Genomic DNA, 8,150 nt, shown 5'->3' with positions numbered 1-8,150 from the left:
TTTAGTGATTACCCACTACAATACTAGAATTGAAAACTTATTATCTAATCTAAATAGTGTGAATTCTAACATCCAATTCACGATCGAAAATGAAATAGACAGACAACTACCTTTTCTAGACACCGTATTAATAAGATCAGGATGTGGCGTTAAATTTAAAGTTTACAGGAAACCAACGAATAAAAATTACTTCATTCATTACTACAGTGCACATAATAAGAGGACAAAGACTGGTGTGGTGATAGGCCTGTTCTGAAGAGCACTTCGTATTTGCAGTGACGAATTTCTAGCGGATGAAATTAAAATGATTAAAACAACTTTTGAAGGGCTCAAATACCCCAAAGGGTTACTTTGCACCCTGGAGGAGAAGGCTCGTAGTATACTACGCAACAAAAGAGAAAAGTCCAACACTAAGTATTGGGTGGTCCCAAATTCCAATCTAACGAGAGACCTAGACAAAATCTTATCGTCTTGCGACTTCCACAGGTACGAAAGTAAAGGATCTTTTAATCAAGAAGAAAGACCCAACCTTAAATATAAATAGCGTAGTTTACGAAATCCCGTGTGGTGGATGTGACAGAAAATACATCGGTGAAACCGGCAGAGGCTTAGACACCAGATTAAAAGAACACCGAGCAGATGTAAGACACTACAGGGTTAGTAGTGCAATAGTTAACCATGTCGACGAAAGAGGCCATCTACCAAAATGGGACCAGGCAAAAATTCTCATGGATAACATTACACGGCAGGAAAGAAAGGCGATTGAGTCCGTTTTTATCAACATCCATGATAACATTAATAAGAGGACTGGGGATTTAATATGGAATAAAGCAGCAGCACACTTTGTCGTAATGAATAATAAGCACAGAGCCCCTGATCCAGACGGACGTTTCAGCCACGCGAACAACAGGCGGATAATTGGTCCACCCGCTGTGACAGCCCGCCACACCGACAGATGAGGTCGAGTGGGGGACCAACCTGACACTTTGCCACGTTCCTTCTTTTGCCATATATATTGACCAACTTGACTTCAAACTATGTTCCTCTGAAGAAGCCACTCAGGCGAAACTAGTCAGGAATAAAAGTATTTCCCTCAGCCCGTGTTCCCTTCACCTCCTATCCACATTATTATTATTATTATCATTATTATTATTATTATTATTATTATTATTATTATTATTATTATTATTATTATTATTATTATTATTATTATTATTATTATTATTATTATTATTATCATTATCATTATTATTATTATTATTATTATTATTATTATTATTATTATTATTATTATTATTATTATTATTATTATCATTATTATTATTATTATCATTATTATTATTATTATTATTATTATTATTATTATTATTATTATCATTATTATTATTATTATTATTATTATTATTATTATTATTATTATTAGTATTATTATTATTATTATTATTATTATTATTATTATTATTATTATTATTATTATTATCATTATCATCATTATTATTATCATTATTATTATTATTATTATTATTATTATTATTATTATTATTATTATTATTATTATTATTATTATTATTATTATTATTATTATTATTATTACTATTATTATTATCATTATTACTATTATTATTATTATTATCATTATTATCATTATTATTATTATCATCATTATTATTATTATTATTATTATTATTATTATTATTATTATTATTATTATTATTATTATTATTATTATTATTATTATTATTATTATTATTATTATTATTACTATTATTATTAATTTTATTATTATTATTATTATTATTATTATTATTATTACTATCATTATTATTATTATTATTATAATTATTATTATTATTATTATTATTATTATTATTTATATTATTACTATTATTATTATTATTATTATTATTATTATTATTATTATTATTATTATTATTATTATTATTATTAACATTATCATTACTATTATCATTAGTATTATTATTAACATTATCATCACTATTATTATTATTATTATTATCATCATTATTATTAACATTATTTTTATTATCACCATTATTAATTATTATTATTATTATTATTATTATTATTATTATTATTATTATTATTATTATTATTATTATTATTATTATTATTATTATTATTATTATTATTATTATTATTATTATTATTATTATTATTATTATCATTATTATTATTATTGTTATTACTATTATTATTTTTTATGGATCTGGAAAAGGCTTATGATAGGGTAGACAGAAAGGCACTGTGGGAGGTTATGCAGATTTATGGGATAGGAGGAAAGCTTTTGGGAGCAGTCAAGAGTTTTTATGAGAGTAGTAGAGCTTGTGTCAGGATTAGAAATGGAGAGAGTGAGTGGTTTGAAGTAAAGGTGGGACTTCGTCAAGGATGCGTTATGTCGCCCTGGCTGTTCAACTTATACATGGATGGTGGTGGTGCGAGAGGTGAATGCTAGGGTAGTGGGTCAGGGATTGGAGATGGTTAAAGAAAATGGAGAGAAGTGGGAGGTGAGCCAGCTGTTGTTTGCGGACGACACTGCGCTTGTGGCAGGGTCAGAGGAGGGATTGAGGAAGCTGGTGGCAGAGTTTGGGAGAGTATGTGATAGAAGAAAGCTAAAGATAAATGTGGGTAAAAGTAAGGTGATGAGATGTACAAGGGGTGAAAGTGGCAGTAGACTGGAAGTGAACATTAAGGGAGAGCGACTGGAGGAAGTGGATAGTTTTAGATACTTGGGTGCAAGTGTAGCAGGAAAAGGTGGAGTGAAGGTGGAGGTAGAATGTAGATTGAAAGAAGCGAGTAAATGCCTTGGTGGATTAAAGAGTGTAATGAGGAATAGACATTTGGGAATAGATGCGAAGAGGAGACTGTATGAAGGAGTGATTGTGCCAACAGCACTGTATGGGGCAGAAACGTGGAACATAAGAGAAGAAGAGAGAAGGAGTTTGAATGTGTTTGAGATGAGGTGTCTGAGAAGTATGGTGGGGGTTACTAGGCTGGATAGAGTGAGAAATGTGGAGGTGAGGAGGAGAACAGGGGTGAAAAAGGATTTGGGAGATAGGGTTGATGAAAGAATATTAGGATGGTTTGGACACATGGAAAGAATGAGTGAAGAAAGACTAGTAAAAGAGGTATGGAAGGCAGATGTGGAGGAAGTGAACATGAGGGGACGTCCTAGAATGAGGTGGATGGATGGGGTGAAGGGGGCTTTGGGGAAGAGGGGAATGTCTGTTGAGGAAGGAAGGGAGAGGACGGAAGACAGAGGTGAGTGGAGAATGGTTGTATATGGATGATGTTGTGATTGCATGAGGAGGAATGGGCGGGGGGGTGGGGTAGTATGTGTGAGTAAATTTTGACGCAGCCCGAAGGGATTTCTCCCCGTCCTCTCCTTATATGCAAGGGGGGACGGAGAGGGGGGGTCGCCGATTAAATGAAGCGGCCTTGCTGTGGATGTGCTGTGTCTTGTGACACTGCTTCTGACCCAGGGCGGTGGGCAGGGTGCAGGGATGACCCGTCATCCAGGAGGTGCTCAGATGAGAGGGAGGGTGGGAGGGGTGTGGAGTGTATTTAGGGATGAAATGGGTGGGAGTGTTTTTATGCCTTTCCCTTTTTGGCTACCTCCCTTGGAAGGGGGAAAAAGCCTTGGCATATGTATGTATGTATGTACTATTATTATTATTATTATTATTATTATTATTATTATTATTATTATTATTATTATTATTATTATTATTATTATTATTATTATTATTATTATTATTATTATTATTATTATTATTATTATTATTATTATTATTATTATTATTATTATTATTATTATTATTATTATTATTATTATCATTATTACTATTATTATTATCATTATCATTATTATCATTATTATGTAGTATGCTATATTTTACTTCTGATTAGCATATCCCTGTATGTTTCAACGCTGTTGCATAGTTTCAGTAATGTTCAAAGACAATTTTCTGCAATTTTCTCATGTAAATATACAATTTCTTGTTATTTAAAAAAAAGAATCGATGTCATTTCCTTAATAACGATTAGCAACATGAAAAATATGCTTTTTCTTCATTCTTACGACCTAATAAAAGAGAAACAACCAAAAAATTCACTCAAACAAAATCTTTGTTACATTGTGTTATCATTGTTGTTTTTCCCGTGATCCTGCTATTTCTTAATATCATTATTATCATTACAATTATCATAATTTTTGCCATCACCACTATCAGTCCGCCATTTTTTGTTCTTCAGATCGTGCTGCCATGACAAAAAAAAAAAAAAAAAAAAAAAAAGTAAACGAAATGGTCTTCCATTGTATCGCCAATAGTGCAAAGGTGAGTCTGAAACGATGTAAGAATACTGTGTACTGCGACTTCACAGCAAAAATGGTAAATGAAAGAAATATAATATTTGTACTTCAGCATTGGGAATATAACGTTTGGACATGTAAATATTGACAAATCTACAATTTTCGGTCCTTGCGTCTTACTCCTGGAACATTACAAGGCCAGTTGCGTTCAAATAATTTGGTTATCAATAAGTCCTTCGGTACAATGTCGAACTTTACATAATTTGTTCTGGTAGAAGGCAGACTATTCTATTTGGGTAGAGGAGACGGAAGATTTTTTTTTTTTTTTTTTTTGAGAACCAGAATCGAAACAAAATTGAATTCCGAAGCTGTCCCCCTTCACCCGGATGTAATTGTCTGTCGTTCATCAGAATCAAATCTGTATCGAGTATCACCTACGCGATGGCACTAACCCTTTTGCTACCGAGTGTGGTTCCACAGAAAATAATTAAATCACTTGACGGCAGCCACGTTCAAATTAAACAGTGCCTCATGACAATGAGTGTTCATTGAGATAGGCTTCCTACAGCCTCTTCCGAATTGAGAGTTCGCCCCAAGAATGAATAGAATAGACTGGCGCCAGCCAGAAATAAATGGAGAGTGGCGCTCTTCAGATATCAGTGGGTGCCTTAGTCCCTACGCGTAGGTAACCCTTTATCAGGCACCTTGTCACAGTGCCGGAGGTCATCTTTGGCACTGATAGGGCCTAGAAAGGAACCAACACACAAAAGATAATGCTTTATGATCTCTGCGTTCCCTTGGCGCCGCTCCTTTTCTTCGTTGTCGTTCCTCTGCAGGTCATTTCCAACCCCTTCCCTGCCGTTAGGTGACATTTTATCATTCTTATTGTGGCTGTCGTTAGGTGATTTTATTCACAAGCGTGGTGGGAAAACGTTAGTAGCGATAGCGTTGAAAAGAGAACGTCTGGTGTTTGTTTGGGAATTGAAGTTATTTGTTTGTTTGAGATCTGTACTCTGTGAGATGTCATTGCTCTATTCTTTTCTACGTACCGTGACGTGCCTTAGATATTTTATCCGGACGGACGCTGAGCCCTTTCTGGCCTGACTGGCACTAGACGATTTTATTCAGCAGAAAGGGACCCCTCTATTTGGGTGCATTAAGATATTGGCTCCATATGTATATATATGTATATATATATATATATAAATATATATATATATGTATATGTATATATATAAATATATATGTATATGTATATATATATAAATATATATGTATATATATATATGTATATATGTATATATATATATATATATATGTGTGTGTGTGTGTGTGTGTGTGTGTGTGTGTGTGTGTGTGTGTGTGTGTGTGTGTGTGTGTGTGTGTGTGTGTGTGTGTGTGTGTGGTGTGTGTGTGTGTGTGTGTGTGTGTGTGTGTGTGTGTGTGTGTGTGTGTGTGTGTGTGTGTGTGTGTGTGTGTGTGTGTGTGTGTGTATTATCCATCTGGACAGATGAAGATAGGAGGGTGGTAAAGGAACACACAAGTCAGAGCTGAGTTTATTCCTCTAACGTTTCGGCTTGACGCCTTCTTCAGAGGTAGTCTCTCTGAAGAAAGTGTAAAGCCGAAACGTTACAGCAATAAACTCAGCTCTGATTTGTGTGTTTCTTTACCACCCTCCTATCTTCACACACACACATACACACACACACACACACACACACACACACACACACACACACACACACACACACACACACACACACACACACACACACACACACACACACACACACACACACACACACACACATATATATATATATATATATATATATATATATATATATATATATACATACATATATATTAACGTACAAAGGCCTTACTCACCAATATAAGGGTGGATTGGGAAGATGGCCGAGTCAAAGCACACTTTTGCTTTATTTCCTCTCCGGAGGAACATGACGGTGACAGTCTACTCCACTATCACAGGTTGCTGAAAAGAAAACAGAGAAATTAGAACAAACTTCAGATGTTCGATTTTTCAGTCACGGTCCTTAGTGAGATCCGCTATGGCGCGTTGGATTCGTCTCTCAGCTCATACCGGTAACTACAAATGTGCGAGTGCGATCACTCCACGACTACCTAGCTATCCGACCACATAGGGTAAAGGGGGAGGGGGTCATTCCTTGTCTGAGAAAACGCCTGGTGACATATAAGAAAAAAAAAATCCTCACCATCTACGAGCTGGAGTAAGGGTCTCTAACCTGTTGCTCGGAAGCACCAGATTTGTATACCAAACAACGACAGATGATGGTTGTTGTGTTCACACTTCTCATCAGTTAATGGTTTAAACCAAATATCCGTGTAGTACAAATTTTATTTGTGAGTCTCATGTGCAAACTGAAGCTCGTGTAGCTTTAAAGATAAATCTTAGTAAATTGACTGCTTCGTCATTTTCAAAATTATGGTAGTGGTGTTGTCACTATGAGTGAACTTAAAAAAAAAAAAAAAAAAAAAAAAAAAAAAAGTGGCCCAAGATAACACCAGGAAGTCCAACTCAAAGGGCGAAGGTAATCGATAAGGAGTTGGAGGCGACTTGGATGGCAAACATAATCGATAAGAGATTCCGGCAGCAGCAATAGCCAAATGGGGACAAGCCTACATCAAGGGCTTCGTCCAAGCGGAAGCCCCACATTTCCAGGAAGTGCCGAGGTCTTTATCCCGGAGGATTGTTGTAGGTAAGTGAATATAATCACCTGGCGGCATTCAAAATGAATGGAGAAGTAATCACGGGACTCGAACCCGGGTCCTCACCTTGCAAAAAGTGACCGAAACCAACACACCATACGGTAGGGCTACACTGCTGTGAAATTGTTTTGTGTATTTTTGTGTTGTTCCACTTAACGAGGAAAAAGGGGACAAGTGTGAGTGTAGTAGTTTCAGAGGGATCAGTTTGTTAAGTGTAGTTGGGAAGGCTTATGAAAGGGTCTTGATTGAGAGGATTAGGATAGTAATAGAGGGAGTAATTGGTGAGGAACAGTGTGGGTTTAGGACAGGTAGGGGTTGTGTAGATCAGATTTTTTGTGGTAAGAAAGATATGTGAGAAAGCATTAGGAAAAGGTAAGGATGTTTTTTTTATGGATCTGGAAAAGGCTTATGACAGTGGGAGGTATTGCAGATATATGGAATAGGCGGAAAACTGTTAAGAGCCATCAAGAGTTTTTACGAGAGTAGTAGAGCTTATGTTAGGACTAGAAATGGAGAGAGTGAGTGGTTTGAGGTAAAGGTGGGACTTCGTCAGGGATGTGTTGTGTCACCCTGGCTGTTCAATTTATACATGGATGGGGTGGTGCGAGAGGTATATGTAAGGTTAGTGGGTCAGGGATTGGAGATTGTTAAAGACACTACGCTTGTGGCAGGATCAGAGGGATTGAGGAGTTAGTGACAGAGTTTGGGAAGGTGTGTGAAAGAAGGAAGATGAAGATAAATGTGGTTAAATGTAAGGTGATGAGATGTACAAGGGGAGAAAGTGGCAGCAGACTGGAAGTGAGCATTAAGGGAGACTGGAGGAAGTGGATAGTTTTAGATACTTGGGTACGAATGTGGCAGGAAAGGGAGGAGTGGAGGTGGAGGTAGAGTGTAGATTGAGAGAAGCGAGTAAATGCCTTGGTGGATTAAAAAGTGTAATGAGAAATTGGCATTTGGGAATGAATGCTAAGAGAAGATTGTATGAAGGAGTGATTGTGCCAACAGCACTGTACGGGGCAGAAACATGGAACATAAGAGTGGAAGAGAGGAGTTTGAATGTGTTTGACAT

The 8,150-nt window shown here is 35.9% G+C and overlaps 1 protein-coding gene across 2 annotated transcripts in view; it reads right to left on the bottom strand.

The window, feature by feature from the left end:
• LOC143024158 (putative bifunctional dTTP/UTP pyrophosphatase/methyltransferase protein) overlaps nucleotides 1-8,150 on the bottom strand; it is a 149,736-nt gene that overhangs the window by 111,691 nt on the left and 29,895 nt on the right. The window contains exon 1 of one of the 2 annotated variants that reach the window (XM_076182953.1): nucleotides 6,221-6,326. The exons of the other annotated variant lie outside the window; for it this stretch is intronic. The gene's annotated coding sequence lies outside the window, so the exon portion shown is untranslated. Of the gene's footprint in view, nucleotides 1-6,220; nucleotides 6,327-8,150 lie in introns of those variants that run through there. 2 annotated transcript variants of the gene reach the window in all.

This window comes from Oratosquilla oratoria, chromosome 3 (assembly GCF_046742065.1).
Source record: "Oratosquilla oratoria isolate Oo_2021 chromosome 3, ASM4674206v1, whole genome shotgun sequence".
NCBI lineage: Eukaryota > Metazoa > Arthropoda > Malacostraca > Stomatopoda > Squillidae > Oratosquilla > Oratosquilla oratoria.
This window is presented reverse-complemented; position numbering and strand designations above follow the sequence as displayed.